This window comes from Miniopterus schreibersii, assembly GCF_964146895.1.
Source record: "Miniopterus schreibersii genome assembly, chromosome: 1".
In the NCBI taxonomy this organism is placed as follows: domain Eukaryota; kingdom Metazoa; phylum Chordata; class Mammalia; order Chiroptera; family Miniopteridae; genus Miniopterus; species Miniopterus schreibersii.
In genome coordinates, this window is record NC_138101.1 from 159330316 (window position 1) to 159357616 (window position 27301).

Below are 27301 nucleotides of genomic sequence, written 5' to 3' on the forward strand. Positions count from 1 at the left end.
CCTTCGATCACAAGCAACAATTTCTCTTGAGCTAGCTTAAGGAAAAGAGAATTATAATAAGGATACAGGTATGTCTTAGGAACCCAAAGGCACTGGTGAAGTGGCCCTGGGGAGTGAACAGGACCTGGGGATCAGGATGGGAACTCTAACCAGTGTTCAGCACAAGCACATGTGTGACACAAACCTTACTGAAGTGAGATAAAAGCTGACAGACGAGGAAACTGGAAATCTATGCAGTTCATCGCTTTACATAGGAACGTGAGATTTAAAAATAGCTCAATCCTATTCTTTGGAAAAAGAATTCATGTACAGTCCATGAAATTCTAATAGTATAAACAAAGTAAAAATTCTGATAATTGGGGGTAATCATAACTATTTTGATAAACATGCTTCTCGACATTTCTTAGGACATCCAGGAAAACGCGCGCGCGCGTGCACACACACACACACGCACGCGCACGCACGCGCGCACACACATGCACCTGCACACACACAAATGGAATCAACTGTTTGTGGTCATTTACCTGTTTTATTCACTCAGAAGTATATCATGGATGCCTTTTCATAACAGTAAATACAGACCTCTGTGACTTTCAGTGTCTAAGTAGTTTATTTAACATGTCTATTTGTGGGCCTTTAGGGCATTTATTTATTTTTTCTCATAATTATAAACAGTGTTATGTATATCCACCTTTTGCTTACACAGTAATCTACTTTGAGTAGCTTATTTGGAAACAGGATTGCTGGGTCAAAGAGCGTGCCATTTTGCGTGCTGACATAATTGCCTAAGTGGCTACGTGGTGGGATATGTCCATAACATTGGCTGTTGCCAGTCTCTGGTGAATGTCAGTTAAGTGTTAAATAGGATGTCAGTGGTCTAAAGTTGTGTTTTGTTCATTACTAGTATAGTTGAGTAAACTTTCTTATGGAAGGTTTATTAATTTGCTTTGTCCATTTTGAGGGGAGTATTGATCTCCTTATTGGTTTTTAAAACATTTTTGCGTAATAAGGATAGGTTTCTTGTATAAATATTTTAGCTAGCTTTTTATTTTATCTTTTGATGAAAATATCAGTGTTTGTTCTTGGTTTTTATTTTTTATTTGTTTTTGCCATTCATATATTTGAGATTTTAAAAAATGTAGCCAGCCACATGTCTCGGTCCTTTGTAGTTTCAGATTTTGATGTCATGATGTCACGTTTAAAAAGAAAGGCCTTTTCTTTTCTTTTTTTAAAATTTATTTTTATTTATTTATTTTCAACTTGTTACAGTTTTTTATTTTTGTTAAAAATATTACAGATGCCCCTTTTTCTCCCCAATGACCCATTTCACCCCGTCCCACCCTCCTCCCCAGTCCCTCTCCCCACCATTGTCCCTGTCCTTGGGTTGTGCATATATGCATATGAATTCTTTGGTTACTCTCTCCCCCTCCTCCCACCCACCCTCCTCCATCCCTCTGACATTCTTCAGTCTGATCCATACTTCCATGTCATTGAATCATTTCTGTTCATCAGTTTATTAAGTTCTTGAGATTCCACATATAAGCGAGATCATGTGATGTTTGTCTTTCTCTGCCTGGCTTATTTCGCTTAGCATAATTTTCTCCAGGTCCTTCCATACTGTCCCAAAGGGTATGAGATAAAGAAAGGCCTTTTCTATCCCTATATTATACAACTTTTTATCTGTATATTCTTCTAGTATTCATTTGATTCTATTTTGAGTTTATATTTATCATAAATAGAGCTAGATTTTTCCTTCCTCTTAAATAGCAGATCAACACCATTTATTAACTAGTCTCACATACCTACCTACCTACCCAGATCTAATTACTTGTGGTTGGTCTGGTTCATAGGGATACCTGGTTCTGCACCTGGATGTTTACTCTGGTTCATCGATTCATATGTACTCTCTCGCTCGAACTTATGCTTGTTAGCTGTGGCTGGCTCATTTCGTTGATTTCTACAATTGATTATAGTGCTTCTCTGCTTGAAACTGGTTTTCCATGGAGTAAGGTGTTAAACAGTCAGTTTTCAGTGCCGCGTAGAATTGGGAATGAAGTGGGAACCGTTGAAGCAGGAAAGGACCCCTTCCTTCACAGCCTTGCTAAAGGAACTAAGTAGGAAAAAAACGAGTAAGCTGGGAAGAGCCAACGTAAGTTAATTTGCAGTGCTTGAGATTTTGGTTTTAAACATTGGTGGGGGCAGGGAGGGGGATGTATATATCTGGTCTTTGTTTAAATTCAAAGCCATTAAGCATTTCTACCACAGGGAAGAAAATAGTGTGTTTCGCCTCTTTGCCAACAGTAACATAATTTTGGTCTTTGAAATAAGTATCTTGGGACCTCAATTCCCTGTTGGTAAAGAAAATTCCCAGCCCATGTGTTGCAGCGGAAATTCATTGTTTCCTGAGTTATTTCCTTTCGTGATTAGTGAGGGGGAAATGACCAAATGCATAGATTGAGATTTTTTCCCCCAAAAACTGATGTCTGTAACATTACTTGATTCTGATGGTTTTTATTGTTATTTTAGTTATTGCTGCTGAAGACTTCTCAGATGCTTCAGAATATCTTCAGGGAAATAGACTCTCCATAATCTGAGAATTTAGGTGAGTCCTTTAAGAAACATATAGTATTTTATTCTTACCCATTGGCCACCTCTGCATTGGTAAAGTTTTATAAAGTGTTAACACACTGTCGCTTCTACTGTCTTGTTTGCTTTTTACCATGGTTCTGTGAGGCAGGAGGGTACTTGTCCGGTCTTTTACTTCCGTTTCAATTTAATACTCCACCTGGTAGTTGGTGGAGTGATGGTGGGGTTTATAAGAGAGGGTGAGTAGCTGCTTTTTTACTTTATTGCATGAATACTCATTCACTCACATATGTTTGCTTCATAAACTCTTTTTTTTAAGTGCTAGATAAGGAAATAATGCAGAAACTTCAATAGCCTTTGCACTGAAACTGCTTGGTAGTCCCTGGAGCTCTCCAGGGGTGGCACACAGTTGCTCTAGCATGAGATGAAGTCTGCTTTGGTATTAGATGATTGTTTTTTCCCTTTGTCCTGGTTGTGGCTGCGTGATCTCAGCACTGTGTATGAGATAACGCGGGCAGGGGAAAAAGCCATCTTCTGTAGGTCTCGGGTGTGCCTCACCTGAACTCTGCCAGGTGCAAAGGGATCAGGATCGGTGTCTACTCACCAGATGTGTCAGTTCTGTACTTTACCAGCTGCCCAGCAGGGTACAGATGCGCTGATCGCTGCTGTTCTCCGTGTCCTTATTGTAGAATGTAAAGGCTGGCCCAGCCTAGTTGTTCCCACACTTACAGATTTTGTAGAATAGGAAAAAAATTCAGGATCAGTTTTTACTATATTTGGAAGGCTGTTTATAAACATAGTTGATAATTGTTAAAGCTGAATGAGCACATGAAAGTTTACTGTACATTTGCATACTATTCTGTGTTTAAAATTTTTCATAATTAAAGGTTTATTTTCAAAAATTAAGTACCATCTAACATCATTTCATGAGAGAAGAAATATTTTAATACTAAAAAAGTAGGATGCCACAAATTTGTCTCTAGGTTGTATGTATTGAGCATTATAAAAACACTCTTCTTTTCCTGCCTCTTTCTCGTTTCTCTCCTGAGCAGTATCTGTTAGCTGCTCAGAACTGACCTGTGGACTGGCATTTGGGAAATATTGGGGTATATGACTGCTAAGAGCTCTTCTGCTTCTAAAACTGTATCATTCCTCTGAAACAGAAAGAAATGTACTCTTGTTATTTATCATCTGTTTCTAGGAAATGCTGTGACAGTTGGCATGCTCAAACTAAGAGACATCAGAGGTCAAACAGGAGACAAGGGATTGTTCTGTTGGGAAACCCAAATAAAAGTGTCTCATTCAAGTGAACATTAGATTTAGCTGTGAGCCACCTTGCAGTCAATGTAAAAATGAAAACTGACAGTGTTTAAGTTGTCTGATAAAAATATAATCTTCCCTCCAGGGGTGGGGAACCTTTTTTCTGCCAAGGGGCATTTGGATATTTATAACATCATTCACGGGCCATACGAAATTATCAACTTAAAAATTAACCTGCTATATTTGGTCAAACATTTAATTAACTCACCCCTAATGTGATGGCTGGAACTGCTGCTCTTTGAGGAGGCCTTGGCAGAGCCAGACCAAATGATTTCAAGGGCCGTATATGGCCTGCAAACCGGATATTCCCCACCCTGGCTCGCACCATTGCAGGCAGCCTCTGGTTAGGTGATATTTCACATATCTGCGATGTGGGGATGTTGAGAGCTAGGGGTGAGGTGTGCCGAATGTCTGTCACCAGAGACCAATTCAAAACCAAGTGCAAGGAGCAGAAGGCTGGGGGGTAGGAGTCAAGGACACAGGCAAGAGTTCAGAGAGGGCCGTAGGATTAAGTGTACATGGGGTAGGGCAGAGGAAAGGAGCTGTCCTGCCCAGGAATCCTCTGTGCATTTTGGCTTGGATGTTGTACTCTGAGAACCTGCAGGGAGCAGTAGGTGGTCTGGTCCAGCTGAGGGGCCTGAAGCGCAGTGGATAGGTGACCCATCAGATACATGCTTTCCCCAAGTTTTCAGATCTGAAAAGAGCACCCCAGGTGGATTTCTAGGCTTGGGTCTGTACAGAATGGAAAACTAGCTTTACCATTTACTTCTCCGTGGGGGGTAGGCATGTGTGAGAGGGGTAGGTGGGTGGACGACAGAGGCAACAATGGGCTAAATTATTAGGACAGTAAAATAATGTGAGGAAGGAGCAACTACAGCCCCTATTCCAAATCACCTGCCTAATCCTGGCTGGTCCGAAAGTTCTGTGAATTCCTATCGCGGTCTACATTGATTGGAGCATAGTGGTTCAGTCCTTTAGAATTCCTCCCTGGACAATTTCTGGCTTTTGTTTGTTTTATATGCCTATTTTCTGGGAAACTCAAATGAAATTTGATAGACTTACCTGGTTGTCTTCCCTCTGTCAACCAGCTCGGGGTTTGCCGTCTGATTTATATGCTTCAGTTGGGCTGTTTCCATCCCGGGAATATTTATTTCACGACTCTTTTTTAGGAATAGGCTATATCAAACAACAACAGAAACATTTGTCTTAAAAATATAGGAATATGAGAGAGATTACCTGAAATCCTGACATTTCTGGAAGTGTCTAAAGACATGAATAAATGCTAGCAGGAGCTTTTATTTTGACGTGAATCAGAGGAAGGAGAATTGCTTTAAGGAATTTGGGCCAGTCCAAGTCTGAATAAAATTTAATGAATGAACAGTGTAATCAATCAAGCATGTTCCGAGCCTTTCAGAAGGCCAAGCCATGCTGGGTAAGATCTTGTAGGGATGAGCAATTACAAATTTGAGACAGCCATGCTTCAAGGGAGTAAACAAGATGCCTTAAAGGGTTGCGTGTCTACATGTGAGAGAGACAGAGTGTGTGCCCGAGTGAGTAACGGGGCTGGGGGTATATGATGATGATTTATTTAGTGTTTTACTTAATGACTTGTGGCATAGTCCGGATTTGAAAATAAACGCAATATTCTGAACTTATCTCCATTTGCCTTGCAGGCTTGTAAGAAAAATATTTTAAAACCGATTTTAAATGAAAAACATTGTTTTTGGCTCTCTGGGAATTTTTCATTCCCACTGCTGTTTAGGGAAGCTGTTGACTGTATAAAATTTAAAGCAGGATCTACACAGCTATTTGTCTTTCTCTATCAGTCACTTAAAGACAATGGCGTCAGTAAAGAGGAGTTGTCCCTGGCTTACTTTTTTCCATTAAAAATGTAACCCGTGCCGCACTGTTGTCTTCCTGCCATGCTCCATTAGCTGAATTCTTTGGATGGCTCTGCTTGTTGACTGTAGGCGCTGCCACTTGCTTCCCCACTGCTGGCTCCTGAGTGGCTAGAGCCCTAATTAGCATCGTGCTCATTAGCCTCATCTCCTTGATCAGGGTTCCCAGGCATGTGCTGGGGTCCTTACTCTGCTGACTGTGCTTAGTAAATGTTTCAGCACAACAACACTTTCCAGATTGTTTTTCATAATTAAACTTAACCATGGGCATAATAGACTGCGCTGTTTCCTTAAGCTTTTTGGCTAATTATGCTTATCAGTTAATTTTTTTCAGTGTTATAAAGCTCTCCTGAAGAAGTGAAGATTTGCGCCTTTTCTGTCTAAGAATTGATTGTATTTCATAGACTCCAATGTTCTGGGATACTTGTGCCTGCATTTAACTGTTCTATGAAATGTGAACCTTTAAAAAAATCACCTTTGTTGTTGTTGTTGTGAAGTCCCATATTCTGAAGATCTAGAATGATCATCAAGCTATTTTATTCTGTTTACAACAAATCAGAATTGGACAGCTTTCCAGAATCATAAAAATGACTAGTGCACTTGAAGAGTTTAAACATGACTTTACTAAGATTAAAATAAAGTAAACACACTGTAAGCCCAGCTGCAGTGGTCTCAACACACCATTGTAAGGCCTGGTAAAACTTGAGTAAAATCCTAGTGATCTAAATAGTGGTTTTATCGAGGATCTTTTATTTTTTTAAAAAAAAATTTAGTCAAAGTCACGTATGCAAGTGGCTAAAAATAGAAAACATTACAGAAAAGAAAAGCGCATGCCTTCCCCTACCTCCTTCACCTAAAAAAAGGTACGTATTTGTTTGTTTGTGTGTTTGTTTTTTCTGTAGATCACCTTTTGCTGCTTTTGTGGAATTTCCACATGTATAAATGTTATACTTGCAGCGCCATTTCTCACTTTATCGCTTTAAAGGCAGTTTCTTGGTATCTGTGATCACTGATCAGCTCACTGTGACCCTCCCTGTCTCCCTTCCTCTCTCCGCCGATTCACGCTTTTAGTCCTTCTGTGGGCCCCTCAGATGACCCATGCAGCCTCCTCTTGTCTCCTAGGGACGCTATTTCTTGTCTAGCATGTCCCCCTCCAGTCCACCCTCGCCATTTTGGGCAGCTGTGCCTTTAATTTTATATGTTCATAGTTGGCAATATTTATATTCTGTTCTTGAATCTGGTAAGGGCTTCTCTGATTTACCCGTAACTTGATTCTGAAAGTTAAAATCAAGAAGCAGCATGTAGTCTGTTGCAGATAGGCGGCTGCTGTTCCCATGGCAGCCAGATGGTGTGGTGGGATTATATTCCCTCCTCTCTGGGCCTGATGTCCTCACACCCTGGCCCCTCCACAGAGCATGTTTGTATGATTCTCCCCTTCACAGGCCACCAGCTGCCTTGAACGAAGCCTCAAGATTTCCTAGACTCTGTCTTCTCGTCTTACCTAGGAACCCACTTTATATTTGTAGGTCTCACTCCCACTGCCCCCCATCTTCTACCTTCACCCAGAACGTTGGGATCTTTGTGTGCCTCCTGCCTCTAAGCAAGTGCTGATGGCCAGGAAAAGCTGTCACTACTGTTGGAAAAGTAACTTCGGGCCCTGGTGTGTCTGAAGGGGCAGTGGCCTGGTCTTTGAAATTAGCCATCCCTCATTGAGGGCCTGATGTGTTAGCACCTAGGTACTGAGGCCTGGTGTCTGTTGCAATCCTCACACCAGCCCCGTGGAACAGATGTTGACATTGACACTTTGTTCACCAAGATGTTGAGATCCGGGTGAGAGGCCTCCGAGGCCTCCGCTGGGAAGCAGTGCTTAGATCCTGGGGCGGGCTGGGGGTGTGGTGTCGGCTGTGGTTTCATAGAATAGAAAAGATTTCTGTCTTCGGAACATCTTCCTTTCCTCAGTAGACCTCCGTCTTTCCCCAGAAAATTACTGCTGCTCTAGGAAAATCAGCCCTGCTCAGTCCCCTGCCTCCTCCTCGTGGCTGCTGCGTGACCAGGAGCTCATTGCACAGAATTCTGTGACTGGCAGCGGGAGTGTCCTCACCTGCTCAGTGTTCCCTTTGTGAATTTGAAGTGAGAAACAGGGCTTCGTACTCAGCCCTGCTGGTAGGTTGGAAAGGTGCTTGGTCAATGGTGGTGCTTGATCTAGATGTTTTCTTAGAGCCTGAAGTATGGGTGAGAGTCAGGTACATCTGATTATCTAAATACACGGTGTGTTTTGGTAGTTATTTTAGAAGAAAGGTTGGAAAAACGACCAAGTTTTACTTTTAACACTCCATATTCTCTCATGAATGCAGTGGTCTGCGTCCATCTTCTGGGGTACCTGTATTTAGTAAATTACTTTTATGATAGTGACAGATGGACGGCAGGTGCCCACGGCAGGTGGGTCCCTCACAGAGTTGGCGTTTTCCCCTCTGGGCTGCTGCCTCCTCACTGTGCAGACCCCAGCTGAAGCTTTAGCGGTGGGAGAGGTGGTCTCTCCGTGTTATCACTGAGTGGCGGCTGTGGTTGGGACGTCGGACTTGTTTATGTCTAGCTCCTGAAATAAGTATTGAATGAAAGGGGAATCTTCAGAGATGGGCCTCACTCACTGATAGAGATGTCTGGCCTTAGTGAGGTCACGACTTACTGGATAGGGGTCAGTATTTACCTTGTTGCCATGGTGCTAAGGGTGATGCTCCACATTTAAATTTGATAGTGATAAGCAGTCCAAGGTTACCCTACTATAATGTTGCAATGATTGATTCTCACGTGGCATTTTTTATTTTTATATTTGTGGGTTGCTTGTAAGGATAGGAAGGAGTTCTAAGCAGAGTAGTCGTTCCCGCGAGCCGTTTTTGGTTCCATTATACAAAGATCACTGATCTTCACAGTTATACAAGTCCAGTGACACTTGGGCACACGTGATTTCAAGGGACAAACCCATTAGGACAATTTAAATCTTTGTCAGTATTTTATTCTACACCTGGAAGGGTTGCTTCAGGAAGACTTGGCTAGAACCCAACCCCAGTCTTTCTTGTTACCGGACCCTAAGTGTTCCCCGGTTACACTGCGTGTTCTTTCACTTGTGTCCCTCTAAGCAGTGAAGCATGCACAGCCTCCCCTGCAGGAGAGCTTTGGCCTCCAGGTGTCTGGGTCATGCAGGACGCTTGGTTTATTCTGCCGTCCCTGTGGGAAGGTCGATGCCGGCACGGGGACGAGCTGTGTGGGAGCGAGGCGCTAGCCCTCCCCCGGCCACTCTTCCCAGAAGCTCGGATTCAGAGGAAGCGAATTCAATACCCCGAACCAGGAAGCACAGAACTAAAAGTTGGCCCTGGAGGATCTAACCACACAGGCCTTGTTCTGCTTTGTCTACACATTTCCAGAAAGACTGCAGTGGAGACGTGTCTGTGACGAAGAAGCAGAAGAGCGTAAGTTCAGAGAAAGAGGGGATGTCTCTAGGGCGCGAGTAGGTCTTGGAAAGAAAGTAGCGTTTATTTCCCGGCGAGTCAGTGGAAGTTCTGAGGGTCTGAGGTGGGCTGTTTAGGGCTAGAGGGGACTTGGCTCCTTCCAGGGTGAGCAAAATTTCACACATTCCTCAGGAGTGAACTTCTAAATTCAGCGCTTTAAGGCAAAAATTTCTTATAAACAAAATTGCTCGTGACTGCCCCTTAAGATGTCACGCGAGACAGGGTTATGCTATCTCCTGGTCAGTTCAGCACTGGACTTGCTCACAGCTTTGGAGTTGCCTGCTGCTAAGCAGTTGGCTCCCGTGTTTAGGGGCCGCGTTGTAAACAGTAGAAGTACTCTCAGCATCCAGATGGGACCCCAAGAGGCACTGAGAAACTGAGCAAGCCCAGGGACCTATGAATTCTTACATCCCTGCCGTGCCATTCCGGGACCTACAAGCTCGTTGAGAGGCTGGGAGACAGCTGCCTGCCAGACTGACCCATTCAGCCCTCGTTGTTAGGAAAACTTTCAGACATGTCCCAAGGTGAAGAGAATTGTATGGTGAACTATGCGCCCCTCACCCAGGTTCAGTGATGATTAATCCTTAGCCAGTCTTATTTCATCGATACATACCATTCTTTTCCTACCAATCATTTTGAAGCATATCTTTGCTCCCCCCCCCCCCCCGTTAATATTTCAGTATATGTCTCTAAGAGATAGGACTTAAAAACTTATCTGTGATACCTTATCACATCAAAAACAAAAATTACCAATGCTTCCTTAATATCATTAAATATCAAATTAATGTTCAAATTTCCTCAATTGCCTTATAGTAATTTTTTGTTTCTTTGAGTCAGGATCCAAATAAAGTTTACACATTGCAATTGATTGATATGCTCTAATCCCCTTTTAATCTATAGGTTCCCCTTCTACCTCCCCCGGCCACCTCCACCCCTGCCCTTGCGATTTGTTTGTTGAAGAAACTGTGTTGTTTGTTCTTTTGGAGCAGAGATTCTCCAATAGGGACAACCCCCTCCCCCACCTGGGGACACTCGGCATGTCTGGAGACTTTTTGTTGTCACCACTTGGGATTGATCCTGGAATCTAGTGGGTAGAGGCCAAAGATGCTGCTAAACACACCCTACAAAACACAGGACAGCCTCTGACAACAAAGGATTATCTGGCCCAAAATGTCAGTAGTGCTGAGGTTAAAAAACTATAGAGTTTTCCAGTCTGGATTTTCACGATTGCTGCTTTGATGGTACCATTTAACATGTTCCTCTATTCTTTGTGTTTTCTATGATTTATTAGTTACAGCTCCAGTAGTCAGATTCAGATCTGGGTTGGTTGGTTGTTTCCCCCCCCTCAAGGACACAGACATCATAAGCAGACTGTGCATTTTCATTTAAAAAATGCATACTGATTATTGACGATTATGGCCTATATCCTTTATTAGTGATTGTCAGGAGCCCTGGTTTCTTTGAGTATTTAGAAGGCATAATATAGAAATTAGGAGTGTTTATTACTACTGGATTTATCATTGTTTCTAGATCTTAGGGGATCAAACTAGGGAATATGCCTGTACATATGTGTATGTGTGTGTTTGTGTGTACAGAGCAGAGATGAAGCCGACTAGTAGTTCATGCTAACACTTCCAGGTGAGATTCGGGCGTATAGTGCAGGAGCACAGGCCTTTTACCAGCGCCATCAGCTCGTACGCATTGCTCCACCCAGAATCCCAGCTCAGTAACACCCTGTTTTTGTATCTGCCTCATCTCTGCTTACACGCACAACGGACTGGGTTTTAAAGACATTTGAAATTGTTCTCTGTGATTGTGCCACCAACTGGATACATAGTTAGGTTCGTGGATTTCACTGTATTTTCTGATTTTAGAGATTCCCATTGTCAGTTTAACTAATTTTACACAATATTGTCAAGGTTTCAAAGCCTCATCTATAACATAAGGCATACTCAGAGCTGTTTGCTTTTACCCCCTCCCCTCTCCATTCTGTTTCTCTCCCTGTATTGGAAAAAATATGGTTTATCCTTGCACCCTTTTAATAGTATATAAGCAAATGTGTGTTGGTGGCTGTTTGGGCGTTTTTCATCTTTTGCTATTAGAAATCGTGCTGTGGCACAAAATCATTTTTCTTCTTTAACCTCATAGAAGTTACGTGTATGTATGATGTGACTACTTTCATGAAGAGCGAGAAGGGCGTCTGGACGCTGCTGAGATCGAACAGAGCTTTGGAGCAGGAAACGGAGAGGGACTATGTTTGGGAGAAAGGGAGACGCGCGTTTCAGGGGCGTAGACATTATGTCTTCAAGTGGAAGGAAACAGGGTTTAGGTAGGTCCAGGTTTCCGTGACCTGCATTGCCAGGCCAAGGGCTGTGGCTTTCACACTCCAGGCCAGGAGTTAGCAATCTTTTCCCGTAAAAGACCAGATCATAAATATTTTTAGGCTACTGTCTGTGTTGCAACTACTCAACTCTGCTGTTGGAGCACAAAAGGCAGCCGTGGACCATTTATAAATAAGCGGGTGTGGCTGTGTTCCAGTAAAACTAGATTTACGGACACTGAATTTTGAATTTCATAATTTTCATTTATCATGAAATGTAATTCTTTTTTTTCCCCTGATTATTTTTTTCTTCAACCATTTAAAAATGTAAAAGCCATTCTTAGCTTGTGGGCCATAGTTTGCCAAACTCTGCTCTGGGCTTTTGGGAGACATAAAACCTTCTTCATCCCAGGAGAGACTTGCTCACAGGGTCATCAACAGTGGGTTAAAGAGGGCTTTGTCAGAGGGAACGAGCCGGGCTCAGGAGGCTGTTGATGGCCGCAATGTGGAGGTCGTTGGAAGTGGCTGAATGGAAGAGTATTTCTTTTTTTCTTTATGACCTGAGATCGGACACTTGTTGGAAAGCATGAAAGCATTATGAGGAAAGCATGATATTATTTGCTATGGGCTTCATATTTATTTTTAAAAGCTGTGCTGTATAATTTCCCACAGGTTATGTACAAGGAGAGAGCCAGACCCACCATCTCACATGGTATGGACTTGGACAGAACTGTCTCATTCTGGGCTGCCTCCCTCCACCCCCTCTTCCCCCGTTAAGAAACCCAACATTGACCCTGTTTGAACAGTGGACCTTTGGTGTCAGCTGCCTTGTACATCTTGTCTCCTACGACATTTGCAGGCTAACTGTTTAGAAAACAGTATTTTGTTTGTGGGAGAAAAATCAAAGATGATATCAATGAAAAATGCATTTTCCTATAATGGAAATTATTAGAGCAACTTTTAAAATGTCACTGTGGATTCATGCAGACGAGAAGGATCTGAATGCATTAGAAAGTAGGTCAAGTTCCCTCATGTTTATGAATGAGGTAAATTACAGTGTAGGTTTAGGTTTATAAAATTGTGTGTACTATAGTTTATATGAATTACCCTAGCCCAAATGATATTATACCAAAATATAATTAAAATAAATTGAGTTTATTTCTTTGTCCTTTGTGGCTTAAGTATTTTGTGCCTAATATTTTATGAATTTAATAAACTAGGAAAAGTGATGAGCTTCTTGTTATTGCTCACATTTCCTGCATTAGACACAAAATCTACTCTAGGGAGTTGGAGCTAAAGTAGATTTAATCCAGGGGGGTGAATGCTTCCAGAATCCTTAGAAGATTTGGAAGAATAAGCTCCAGGCTGAACCTCCAGGACATTCCCACCCCCACAACCACTTTCTCTTACAGAATTGGGAAAGCTGCTGTGGCTGCTGCTGTGGGAAGCTGTTGAATTAGGAACCCAGGACTTGAGGTGCTAGTCCCCACACTTTGCCTCCTGCGAGGAAAAATGGCTTCTCTCACATGCCCGGGCACTCCACCTCTTTCTCCCATGGCTCAGTTATAAATCAAAGTGGCCTGTGAGCCCATCTCATTGGGAGGGTCTAAGTCACATTGGGCACCATAGTGGCACATACGTCTGGACACTATAGGAGGCTTAGCTCTTCAGCCTCTCCGTGCTACAGGTGAGCTAACCCACTGTGTTTGCCTCAGTTTCCGATTTTAGTAAATGCCATTTCACATATGCATGCTACCACTACTCCACATTTGAGGGACCGAGTATCAGAATTCGCCTTCCTGGATACATGTGATATATTTGGATAGATTTGCATAGTGGTAATAATAACTGATGTCATCCTAGTGTTACCCGTTAACTAGAATTAGTTGATAGTGTTACTGATGACTTAGAGAACCTAGTCAATGGCAACATTTGACATTTCAAAAAGATCTTTTTTTAGGTTAGAATTGTAACACTAAACAGGAACACCTGTGGTTTAATAGTAAAAAGTTCAGTGATGGTGGAATCCAGGCCTAGAGAACATATTTCATTTTCCCCACCAAGGGTGGTAAGTCCAAATATTGTCCTGACCATCGATTACTTAAGCATTTATTGTGCTAATCCAAGTGTAAGGTCAGTGATAAAGCGTGTGCTCACCATTTATTGCCCGCTAACTTTTTCACTGTCAGATTCTCTTATGAGAGTTTAAGGAGGTACCAACCCTTTTCCATCTGGGCTGGGCAGCCATTCACAAATGAGTAACTAGAGTGGTACTTCAAACAGAAGGTCACTGATTTTGAAATGAGCAGACCTGAGCTCAGGTTCATCCACATTACTTTTTTCCACCACTTACTGGATTTATAAATTTTGGCAAGATTTTTCTTTCTATACTTATGTCTTCTATGTTGAAGAGAGTTGAAAGCACCCTCCTCATAGTGTTGGTTGTAAGGTACTGCTCAGCCAGCTCCATGGCGAGCTCTGGCTGGCTGGGTGGCATCACCATCCGTGACTGGAGGGTCCTGTGTCCGATGAGTGTTCCTTGTGGTGAGGCTACTCGTATCTCTTCACGGCAGTACTTTTCTCAGCTGTGGTCCTGGGTCCCTTGGAGGATGCTCCTTTTTTGTGCTGTGGGCTTTCTCTTGCCCTTCAGGCAAACACGCTTGGATTCCTCTTAGACTTTCTCTTGCCTCCAGGGAAAAGCTCTCTCTTAATGCTTAATGGGCAGTGGAGCCCGTCATGGGGTCACAGAAGTCATAGTAGCTTTTTATTTGTCATGCAGACATCAAGACCTCCTTTTGAGACTTGAAAGGCTGATGGCGGCCCACCCCTCCTTCCTAACCAGATTACTAATTCCATTTCAGTGATGGCTTTAAGCCAAAATGGCCTTAATTCCATGGTCTGGCATGCTTTTTCTTGACTCCGGCTCTCCCTTGACTTCCCAGTGATACCTAAAGTAACATGGGCGACAGCAGTCAGGAGGAGCACTTCGGCCCATATTCTCTAGCAAACCTCCAGAATCACCGTCATTTAGTGGAGTTTTGGGGGAAATGTAATGAATAATAAACAAAAGGTTCGAAAAGATCCTTCCAGAACATCAGGTACCAAGTAAGTTTCTATAGATGTTCCTTGTTTAATTTTTACCTGTAATTTGTTTTTTACGCTTTAGGGTTTTTTGGACCCCTATGTGGAGCAGACCTGACTCCCCCTGGTCCCCATTCTTTCGCATGTGTCCCTGGGCAGCCCCATGATCCCGCTCTTTTTGAGTTTACTGTCAACACACCGTGGGCAGTGGGCCTCACACATTAAGTATAGTGGAACCAAGCCATGCTGTGGCTCCCTGCCTGACTTCCAGCAAGTATATTCCCCTGCTTTCTCTTGAATGTCTAACCTCAAGGACCTTGACCTTGGGCTGCTAATACTTTTGTGCAAACTCTGACATTTTTAACCCTTTGCCAAGGATTTGAGTCACATGTTTAACCCTTTCGCGTGTTTGAAGGTTTGAGTTTACATGCAATATGAAGTTGTCCTCCCCTCCCTATGTCTAAGAGACTCAATTGATCATTTGGCAGCCATTCGATGAACATCTACAGAGTGCCAGGTATTCTGCTGGATATCGGGAGCATTGTTGTCAGCAAGAGAGAAATGGAAAATGTTGTGATATTGATGGTGCAGAGGGTTTAAGATAGAGTTAGAGTGGATAAGTAGATTTTATGATACCTCCTAAAGGGTTTAGCCCCCCCCCCCCCCCAAGAACAGTGGGAATCTACTAAAGGATTTAAGCTGAGTGGGATCTAGTCAGATGTGAACTTTAGAAAGACCTCTGGCTGAGGTGTGGTGGGTGTTCAAGGGCAGGAGAACAGATGGGGGAGGGGTGCCCAGTGGGGAAGCCGTTGCAGTAATTTGGGCAGAAGATGGTGGTGTCCTCAAGTAGGAGAAGCGGACAGATTTGAGAGATACTTAGGAGTCAGAGTTGTCAGACTTGAGTGATCGATGCTTAGACGTGGGTATGCAAGAGAGACTCGTGCCATGGATGCTCCTGCCATTTCTGGTTGACAGTTGGGCGGATGTTGGTGCCACTGAGACGAGGAACTAAGGAAGGGAAGCAGGCTTGGGAGGAAGGTGGCAGGGGCGGAGGGATGAGTTCATTTTTGAAAGATGAATTGATACGCTTGGGGGGAGATACAGTGTAGACTTGGATCAGGAGCACAGGGGACAGGCCTGGCCTCTGCGTGCAGATCTGGTGAATGCAAGTCCTGAGAGCAGACGAGCGCCACCAGGCAGGGGTGTGGTGGGGGAGAGGGAGCGACCAGGAGAAAACTCAGGAGCCGTGAGGTTTACGTGAGGAAGAGAGCCTGCAGAGGAAACTAAGAAGGGGAGATCAGACAGATTGAGGGAGTCCCCGAGAGTGGCCGGTATTGCCTGTTGCTGTGCAGACAGGCCAGGGCTGGAAAGGGAATGCCCGCTTTATCAGCCGGGAAGACGTGAGGGACCTTGTCCATGCTGAGCAGAGGCCAGATGGGGACCGTGGGGAGCAATTAGAGGCCTGTCGGTGTAGAGGACTCTTGGGGGAGCTGTGGCTGTGTGCGGGAGCCCGGAGCAGGGCGCAGGGGGGCGCTTGGCTGTAGCGCTGGGTGAAGAGTCCGTGGAGAGGGATGCCGCTCTGTTACGCGTCTTCTGTTTCGAATACTTTCATTTTATGTGCATTTCTGTTTAAAGACACCGTATTGTATATATGTGGTTCATGCACTAACATGAAACTCAGTGGCCAACAGAGCTGTACCTGCAGCCTGAATGAAGCTCATCTACCACACTTATTTTTTCCCATTCGGCACATCGCAGCCTTCTTGCACTTAGGAACCCGTTAGCACTGTCCTTGAGGCCATTTTAAACAGCTAAATCACCAACCAAAACACGAAAATGCGAAAGGCATGATGACACTGAATAAACTGCAACGAGGACACTTTGTTTACGGTCCGAGAGCTGAAACAAAAAGGCAGAAGGTGGTTGTCTCGGACCTCAGCTGGGAATGTGCATGTCAGGTGACTCAGAGTTTTTACCGCTTTGCCCGTGTCCACAGATAACCAGGAGAAACGACCAGGAAAGGGCTGTGAGTTTGTTTGTTTTTATAGACGTTTTATTGAGTGTAGACATCTGGTGTAGTACAAAACATGCATTACCTGTGGATTCAGAGAGGAGCAAGCCACCTCGCCCTCCCTGTCCAGGGTCGGGCTTGGCACCCCTGGTGGAGACCAGCGAAGACTCGTGAGAGTAATGTGGCTCCTGGAAAGCTGCTGCAGCCCGGAGTATGGTCTTAATCACGCGAAAGGCGAAGCTGTTCACATTAGAGAGCTGGCATTTCATTGGAGGTGCACAGTATTTTAATTTTAAAACAAATAAAAATAATTCTGTTTGTAGAAGATTGCCCACCCCACCAGCTTTGTGTGTCCCTTCAGAAATTTTAAGTTTAAAAAATCATATGCCTTTTGGAAATTGTATGTTTACCTGAGTGATAGCTAAATTTTATTTCTTCATTTGCTGAGCTGTATTTTAAATTTGAAGATAACATCTCCATCTCCAACAGTGTAATTTCTGCCCTGTTGTCTGTGCTTTTCAGCGGCCTTGACCGCGTTTTCAGAACCTTCCTGTTTAAAATCTTTGTATTTCATTACTTCAGCCATAATGAATCCTTTTTTCAAAATCTGTGTGACTCTTTCCTGCAGCTCGAGGAGGCTTGTCTTTTTCCTGATGGTCCCTGCACGCGCTTCACCTGGGCCCGCAGTGAAACAGTATTGTAGTTGTGATGCCGCAAGCCCAGCCTCAGTGGTCTTTGGCAAAGCACTTTGTCATGTTTGCTTCTAGATATTTCTGTGTCTCCTCAGCTCTCAATTCTTGCAATTTGAGTTCCAAGGCTCCTCTAAAAGGAATGACCAAGCACGTGGGCCACACCTGTCCACCACTCTTTAATTTTATCAACCATCATTTTTCTTTCTAATATAGTCTTTTTCAGAAAGATGAACCAAGTTGAGCAATGGTTTTGAAGTCAGAAATACGTGTTTCTTCAGCACCTCAATCTCTTCATCTTTTCCAGTCAGGAAAGGAGGGAACAGGTTTCTTTTGGTCTGTAACCCAGGATTTGACTTCACACATTATGTCATATTCAGGTTTTAGTTTTTATCTCCTCTCAGAGCCATTTTTTCTAGCTTATCTCTACTAGGCCCAATCATTTCCTCATCTTTAAGCTGAAGTTCTTTATGTATTACTTCTACATCTCAAATAGGATCTACACTTCCTTCAACGTGCGCGATATCACCATCTTCAAAAGCATGTGTTGGATGAAAGATTCCATCACAGGCGCGAATGTGAGACAAGAAGGCATTTCCCAAGCCTTGTCCATTGTGAGCTCCTCCTTCACGGCCAGCAATACCCACCCCATTTGGGAAGGCAGGGATTTTGCTGGCTGGTTTGTGGTCTGGCAAAGAAAACCAAGCCTTTCATCTGGCACAGGTGCTCTGCTCTCATTAGGATCAATAGTGCAGACGGGGAGTTTTCTGTTGAAGCCTGAATATTGGTTAGTACATTGAAGAAGGTAGATTTCCCAATATTTGGCAATCCAGCAGTACCAATTTTCAGGGTGGTTCCAAATCTTCCAATGATTGGGGATGGTTTAATTCCATCACCTCCCTTTGGGGGGGGCATTGTGCTTGGGTGAGCGATGACACTGGGTCCCAGAGGCAGAGGCAGACAGGTCCCACCTGCAAGGCAGTCGGGGAAGAAGGGGGAGAGAGTGCAGGCCTGGCCCCTCCACCTAGTAGCCCACAAAATGGTGGTGGCCATGCTTTGAGTTTTAATTTTGTGATTACAAACACATTTGAGTGAGCTGGTGAATTTGTAAAAATAGAATCTGCAAATAATGACTATTGACTGGGTATCTATATATACACACACACTACTACTACTAAACACATACATTTATCTCTCTGCGGATGTCTGTCTGTCCATTCATCTATCTATCTGGAAAACCATGAATTCATATCAATACTTTAAATTCCAATTTAACACCATTGGGTTCCTTCTAGTTTTTCCCTGGGTGGGGCCACTGTGTTCGTCCCCTGTCCCCGCCCCTTTGCCGGCATCTAACTTACTCTTTTCCCACATAGTGACTCTAAGGCTGATTTTTTTTCTGTAAAGGAAGGCTGGGGGCAAGATGAGGGAGGGGTGCCGTGACCTATTATGATCACATTTATAGCCTGTACTCCAGTTTAACATTGGATGATATTAAAATATTTTAAAGCTTCCTTTTTCTTATAATTTGAGATAATACAATCAAATTTGAGAAGAAAAATAAAAGTTCAAAGCTGACGAGGTGCCGGAATTGAAAACTGACTTTACACCATTGATTTACAGCAGCCCCATGCCATCTGGTAAAGAGAAACACCTGTTCTGCTCCAGGCTCAGGTGCGAATGATGGGGTCACCAGTGTGCCAGAACCTCAGGATGTGCCTGGAGAACCACTCTCCCCAGACACTTGGAGGTGTCTGCCTCCCTGAGTACTTGGTGAATTCCTGGAGAGCAAGGAACTGTGTCTGACTTATTACTGTGTTACCAGAGCCTGGTGAACATTTGTGACTTTATTTGACCACATTCCACTGGGTGGTTGTCCTGCCTTTGTCTGAAGGCCTTTCCTTATCTCCTAATGCTCTTGCCCCTTTCCCTCCCTTTTCTCTGGTCTTCTTCCTGCAGGAAGCCTTCCAGGCCCTCTCTAACCAGAGGGATCATTGAATTTCTGAAGGCTCCGGAGAAGTGTTTACAACCTAGTAGCTAAACAGCAGCTTTGGATTCCCAACTCTACCACTTACTAGCTACATGGTCAGGCACAAGTCACTGAACTTTTCCCAATCAATTTAATAATCTGTAAAAAGGAGATGAGCAATGCCTGCCTCACGTGATTTGGGGAGGGTTTCACGAGGCGGTGTTTGGAAGGGACTTGGCACAGTGGCTGTACTTAGTATTAAAAAGGTATCAGTGGGGAATGATTGTGGGTCTGGCACTGAGTGTGTCATGATCTGTTCCAGGGTATATAGAACCTTTCCCCAACTCGATGGTAACTCCAGACTGGGGTAGAGATCTTGTTTCCACTTTCTTGTTTGTATCTAACCCCCCACCCACCCACTTGTCCGCCTGCCCTTTCCTGCCTAGCCCAGTGCACCCAGTAGGTATTAGATATCTGCTGGTTTGTCATTGAACAATCCTCCTGCACTCTAAGACCTCTACCAGGACATCATCTTCCTAGTACAGTGGTTTCCTTTCCTCTTGTCAGAGTGCTGGGCGATGCTGATTATTTTTTCCAGCCTTTCTTCTTTTTTTGATTATGAGTCAATATTCTGTGTAGCATGGTCGATGTCATAGTCTGCTGCTCTTAGGAAGTGCTTTCTCCTCAATGCAAGCACCGCCTCCGTCCCTGTCGGATTCTTAGGCTCTTTAGACAGAGAAGTGGCTGTACAATTACCCTTTGTTTTACCTTTGAGGATGATGGTAATGAATGCCAAGAAGGCGTTAAAACACAACAGATTGCTGACCCGGTTATCTACCAGCCCTTGGTCTTTATGGGAAGGTCTTTTAGTAACTGGACTGGATTTTGAAACACCGCAGCAGCCTGAGATGCAGTGGATAATGGGTCTGCCTGCTTTGAGCCCCCTCCCTGTCCTTCCACCAGGAAAACACTTTGTTAAATAAGCCATGTTCTTTGAAATGTCTTCTCACTGTTTAAAACTGACCTTTGTTCTTAATAGGTGACATCCACTGGGTTCATCAATATCCATTCTGTCATTGCTGTGATGATTTTGTATTATGTAGAAATGTTGGCATACAGTCCCCCCTTATCCATGAGGGATACCTTCCAAGACCCCCAGTAGGTGCCTGAAATTGCAGATAGTGCCAAACCCCACATATACTATGTTTTTCCTGTACATACATGCACACCTATGATAAAGTTTACTTTTAACTTAGGCACAATAAGAGATTAACAATAATAATATAATAGGAGAATTATAACCTTATACTGTACTAAAAGATACAGGCATGTGGTTTTTATCTCTCTCTTAACCGTCTGATAACCGAGACGGCTACAAGTGACTAACGGGTGGGTAGCGTATACAATGTGGCCACACTGGACAGAGGGATGTCCAGGGTGGGACGGAGCCAGAGGTGTGAGATTTCATTACACTACTCAGAACAGTGTGAAATTTAAAACTTACGCATTACTTTTTTCTGGAATTTTCCTTTTAAGTTTTTCAGATCTCAGTTGACTGCAGGTAACTGAAACCATGGAAAGCAAAACTGCAGACAAGGGGGACTCCTGTATTGTAAGGATTCAGCATTTGCTCTGACACGTTAGCGCAAAATGATATTCCAGGGCTTATGACCCAGGCTCTTTCTTAAAGATATGAGATCAGTTTTCTGAGGTAGAACTGGAAAGAAATATTAGGGATCATTCATAGCGTTTTAAGAGAAGTAACCAGAACTCAGGAATGTGTAGGTGGTAGCAGGGGATACAGGTAATAGTTAAAAGCTGAAGCTTGGGGCTCAGACTTCCTTGTTCAAATCCTGGCTCTGCCACTCATTAGCTTTGTGACCAGGGGTAATTTGTTCTCTCTTTCCCTCAGTTTATTCACCTATCAAATGGGTTTAGTAGGTTTATCTTAGTATTTAGCTTTATGGGGTTTTCATACGGTATTTACAACAGGAATACATGGAATCGAGCACGTGGTAAAACACTTAATGGATGCTGTTCTTATCAATGTACTTTGCTGCTTTTCGTTATGATCTGTGCTCCAGGGGAAGGGCAGAAATTAAAAACCCACCTTCATAATTATTGAGGATGGTCAACTTATGCTCCAGTTCCTTTAAAGTAGGCAGAGGGGTGTATAGTGTGTGTTGGCATAGCCATGGGTCCTGTGTCCTACAAGACTACAAACAGCTGACAGGGAACAAATTGAACTCATACATATTGGCAAGAATGTGAAATGGTACAACCTCTTTGGCAATTTCTTCAGTTTTTTATGTCTCATGCTTTAATTTTTAAAATCTAACTGATAATTCATATTAATTTTATTATGGTATCTAGTATGAGATATGATCTATCTTAATTTTTGCAGGTAAACAATTTGCCCAGCACCACTTTTTGAGTATACATAACACCTATCATATATCCTAGACATTCTACTCCTCAGTATTTATCCAAGAAATGTAAGTTATGTCCTTAAAAGACTTGGACATGAATGTCAGGGGCAGGACAGTGGACACCTGCACCTGTTACTGTGAGCTTTATTTATAATAGCCCCAAATTGGAATCTGCTCAAATGCCCATGTGCTCGTGAAAGGATCAATAAGCTGTGCTATATCCGTTCAAGGGAGTATGACTCAGCAATAAAAAGAAATGAGCTGTTGGCATATGCAGAACGTGGGTGACTCGCAGAATCATTATGGTAAGTGGACAAAGCCAGTAAAAGAAGTACCTGCTACATGATTTCTTCCATGTAAAAATTTTAGAAAATGTGAATTAAAGTATAGTGACAGGACACAGACCATTGGCTGTCTGAGGACAGTGGAAAGCACTAGTTGGGAGAAAGGATTTACCAAGGGGTACAGGAAACCTTTTGGGAGTAATGGATATGTTTTTTAAATTGGTTGTCATGGTTGTTTCACAGGTATATACTTACATAAAAATTTATTTATATATTGTGTGTAATTCTGTCATTTATGCCTTAATAAAAGTGTTTTTAAAAACCCAGACCTACTATATAAAATAAATACATTGGCTCTGTTGCTATATAGCATGACAGTCATCAGCCAGATTAAATGATCATTTGCTAAATTGTCTGTTGGCTGTTTTTGTTTTCTTTTGAAATTTGCAGGGCTATATTAGAATTTTTTGGAACACTATGCCCAAGAAAATTTGAATTAATGACTTTTCTGTCTTTTGATCAGTCTTTTGTGACAGCTAGAGGCATTTGCATAATTGAACTGACCTTATTATTTGTCATTACAGCACCTAAATATTCTAAAATTCTTTGCACAGACTTAATTTTGCTGCTTAGAAATCTCAATAGCCTTTTTTTGTTGTTTTCTCACCTTCCCTTTTCTTCTCTGTACCCAACCACCCTACCATCACGCTGCATAAAGGGACATTTCCTTCTCCATTACAAAACAAACACAACGGAAGCCACGTGACCAGACTTAAAATTAGTTTGTCAAAGTTAGTTTAATTAGTCTTGTAATTTTGTCAAAGTTAGTTTAATTAGTCTTGTAATTATTTTGTCAACAAAAGTCAGTTAAAGCTGAGGATCATAAAAAGTTTTAACCTGAAATACACACGTTTAAATTTTGACTTACAGTGCATACATGTCTTTAACAGACTTCTCTCATGGTGGGTGAAATGGAGTTCCACACCATCTTTCCATCAGGAGTCACTCCATGCTGTGGAGTCTATAATTTCCAGTTTGGGGTTCATTAAAATAAAGTGTGACTTTAAAAGACATTTGAGAAGTAATGAGTATAGACCCTTTTTATATTTAAAAATAATTCTCCCAGTTCATTGACAATTATCTGGATCTCACCTCACTTGGCAGCAATTTTCTTTTTTAGCAATTCACCAAAACATTCTACAGAGATTTTATTCAAATGGCAATTCTTTTTGTGCTCACATTTTGTTGCTCCATGTCATGTTTAAAAATATAAAGACGGCCCGGCCCGGCCCGGCGTGGCTCAGTGGTTGAGCGTCGACCTAGGATCCAGGCGATCGGGATTAGATTCCCGATCAGGGCACATGCCCGGGTTGTGGGCTTGATCAATGACCCTCTCATCATTAATGTCTCTCTCTCTCTCCCCCTCTCCTTTCCTCTCTCTGAAATCAATAAAGATATATTTAAAAAAAATAATAAATAAAATAAAAATAAAAATATAAAGACGTAACAAATACAACTGGCTTGAACAGGTTTAAGAACAAATAGACTCCAGTAGGCATACCATGCAGTGGTGGGTGTAGCCCACCCGCTGAAGAGTTGCTTTTAGTTTGTCAAGTTGGTTATGAAGAAGTTGACTATGAGACCCTCTACTGTATATGCACATTTTAGGAAAGCAAAACACAGCAAACTATAAATCATTTATAAAGCCAAAATTTAAAGACAATATAATTCAGGTGAAGGGATTGAGAAGATTGGTAGTTACAGAATAGTCCCAGGATGTAAAGTTCAGCATAGGAATATAGTAATATTCTAATAACTATGCATGGTGCCAAGTGGGTACTAGAGATATCGGGTAAACACTTTGTGAAGCATGTGATTGTCTAGCCACTGTGCTATACACCTGAAACTAATACAAGATAATATTGAACGTAAAAAAGTATATATTTTTGATGAAATTTAACAAAAGCTTTTTCAGTATCTATCATGATACGGTTTTTCTTTTTGAATTTGTTAATGGGGTGAATTACATTTAAGGATTTTCTATTATTAAAACGATCATTCTTGGGTGGGATGGACCCTACTTGTTTATACTGTGTAATCTTTTACACATACTGTTGAACTTGGTTTGCAAGTATCTTGCTTAGGATTTTTACACCTGTATTCGTGAATGAAATAGGCCAGTAATATTCCTTTCACAGAATGCATTAATTTGATTTTGGAATAAGAGTATATTGTCATCATAGAATGATATGAAAAATGCTTCTTTTTGTTATTATTTTACTGTTAGGATGAATTTGTGTACAATTGGGAGGATCAGTTTCTTGACAGTTTTGTAGAATTTTCCTATAAAATATCATTGTGGGGAATTTTTAACTATCATCTAACTTTCTTTAATAAATGTAGAATTTCAAAAAAGGTCACTAATGTTTAGCTAGAATTTTTTGTCTTTTATGTGCAGTTTATCATTTTGTGTAGTTTATTATTCTGCTCATGAAAAAAAGCAGTGATGAATGTCCTCAAACATAAATACTTATTTCTATTTCCTTTCAGTAGATTCCTGGAAATGAAATAAGTCTAACGAGTGTGTCCATAGTCAAGATGCTTAAAGAATATTGCCGTATTGACTGCCCCCCAATTGCGCCTCCTGTGGAGGGACGTGTATGTTTCACTGTCTTTCTTGCCAACATGAGGAAGTGTTCATTAGATCCCTGCTAACATGGTAGAGAATGTCTTGTTCGGATTTGTATTTTAAAGGTCTTATTGAAGATTAACTTTATATTTCCTTTTTATTTTCTTGCTATTTGTATGCTTTTGTGAAAAATGTGTTATTACCTTTAACTATTTTTGTATTAGGATATTTCAGTTTACTGGGGTTTTTTTCCAGCTCTAGATAGTAACGTTAGTCATATGCTGCAGGCATATTTTCAAAGTTCATTGCTTATCTTCTGACTTCACGTAACAATATTTTTATTTTTTATATCATAAAATCTCTTTGTGCCTGGCCGGGCGTGGCTCAGCAGTTGAGCGTCGACCTAGGATCCAGGAGATCAGGGTTCGATTCCCGGTCAGGGCACATGCCCGGGTTGCGGGCTGCAGCCAATCAATGACTCTCTCATCATTGATGTTTCTATCTCTCTCTCCCCCCTCCTTTCCTCTCTCTGAAGTCAATAAAGATATATTTAAAAAAATAATAAATTAATTAAATAAAGATTTCTGTTTTCCCTTGAGAATCAAGGTGATTGCTAATTTCCAGTTCACTAAAAAAAAAAAGGAAACCTCTTTGTGATTTCTGCTTCCCATTGTTTTTACTTAGAAAGACCTTTCAAAACCTTACTCAAGTACATTGCATAAACCTTACTGTTTTATGCTTTTATTTTTGAAATGTAATTTTTAGTTTATATAAATTTTATTGTGTTATATGGTATTAAGTATGGTCTAACTTAATGTTTTTTTAGTTAAGCACTTTGCCCAGCACCACCTTTTGAATAGTCTTTTATTTCCTTGTGGAGTTTTGTTGAAACTTTTATCACATATGAACATTGTATGTGTAACAGACAATGTGTCTGTTTCATTTATCTGTTTGTCCCTTACTGGCATGAAGATGTAATCGTTTCAGCTTTATTGTTGCTTTTATTGTCTGATGAGCAAGTTTCCATTTTGCACAGCGTTTTCTTGACTATTTTTGATATGCTTTCTTCTAAAATTACTCTTTCAAGATGGGATATAGCACAGGCTTCTAGGGATGTTGTAAGGTGCTCCCTGGTTTGCACCGTCCGGGGTACTGTCACCGGGATTCTCGTGTGAGTTCGGAGGCCTTTCCTGTCTCACCTGAACATTCGTCTCTTCCACTTTTAACGTCACTGTACTCAACCTTGCCTAAGAAAGATGCTTTCTGCTACTGCTGGCCCATCTAGCCTGAGCTGTTTCACTAATCTCTTATGCTTTTACAAAGCACGTGGTGAATCCGAATTACTGTTTCGGAAGAGCAGTGCAGAGATGGCATGTTCCCGGGCCTGGGTGGCCCTCGCCGTTTGGCCTGGCCGCGGCAGAGCGGAGGCGTCCCTGGAGCGCGCCTGTCCCGGGGGGCTGCGCACTGCTCGGAAGGGGAGCCGGTGCTTTGTAGAGCACCCCCATTGGAGCGTGGAGGTGGCTGCAGGGCTTCCCGAGGCTCGGATGGACGGTCAGTTTATAAATCTCAGTGCACGGGCATTGTCAGCGGTGGGGCCAGCTGCTTTATCTTCAGCCGGTCAGCTTTCTGCATTGGGAGAAAGTCATACAGTGGCTGAAATGTGTCTGAGCAGGAGGCAGAAGCTACCCAGGCCCAGTCCGTTTGTCACCTCTGTGTCACGGGTTAGCCCAGAGCGTCAGCCTGGAGATGACCACAGTCACTCGCAGCCCATCCTGGACATATTCCGCCTCTGGAACCATCCTCTGAACTCCTCTTGGTGATCACTTGCTGGTTTTGGCTTCTCTGTCTGCCCTGTCCCCCGGCTAAGTGATGCTGACATTTCGCCTCCCTGATCTAATACACAGAGGTACCCAGTTACCATCAACTTCACATATATAAAAGAACTATTAGCACACTTGAGGAAAGATGAAATGCCACTGTTAACAGAAGCAGGGGATGCACGGGTCACTCCCACCCCTGCGTCAGGCCTCTGGGAGCAGCGCTGTGTGGGCTGTCACCCCTGGATGTGAGAGGCCGCTTGACCCGGCCACTGCCCCAGCTGCTGCTTTGCGCCTCTGCTGGACCGCCTGCCTCTCTGACGTGTCTGTCACACTGGATGGCCCCCATTGGGGTTTCTGTTCATCTTGGTTTTCTGGAATGTCCAAATCAAATGTGTAGAGCAGGGGAAAGACTTCAGTGCTGAAGCTGTAAAGGAAGGAATTTATACCTTCTGCTAGCGACAAGGAACACAGTCCGTGGTGTTTAAAGGCCAGGTGAGGGGTAGAGTTTCTATTCTTCCAGATGAAAAGTCCTTTCTGAAAAGAAAGGAGAATTTTGAAGGAGGCCGAGTTCCCCGAACTGTTTCATCTCTCAGGCGATGCTTCACATACGAATTTCCCGTCCTCAGTTACAGTCGCCCAAGACCTTGGGAAACGTCACAGAGTTACATTTAATTTTAAACTTAACTTGAAAGTTTCCCTCTATTCCTTCATCCACATTCTGTTGAGATACTCTGATATGTGTGGTCGAGAAGTCTTTTC

General features: G+C 42.6%; 1 protein-coding gene and 1 pseudogene across 3 annotated transcripts in view; one reads left to right on the forward strand and one right to left on the reverse strand.

Moving 5' to 3' along the window:
• Positions 1–27301, forward strand: part of TLN2 (talin 2) — a 392818-nt gene that overhangs the window by 167086 nt on the left and 198431 nt on the right. For both annotated transcript variants that reach the window (XM_081132101.1, XM_081132102.1), the window contains exon 3: positions 2527–2602. The gene's annotated coding sequence lies outside the window, so the exon portion shown is untranslated. The remainder of the gene's footprint in view (positions 1–2526; positions 2603–27301) is intronic.
• LOC308562087 (obg-like ATPase 1 pseudogene) lies at positions 17151–18326 on the reverse strand (annotated as a pseudogene). Its single transcript has one exon. The product of its transcript is annotated as an obg-like ATPase 1 pseudogene (transcript).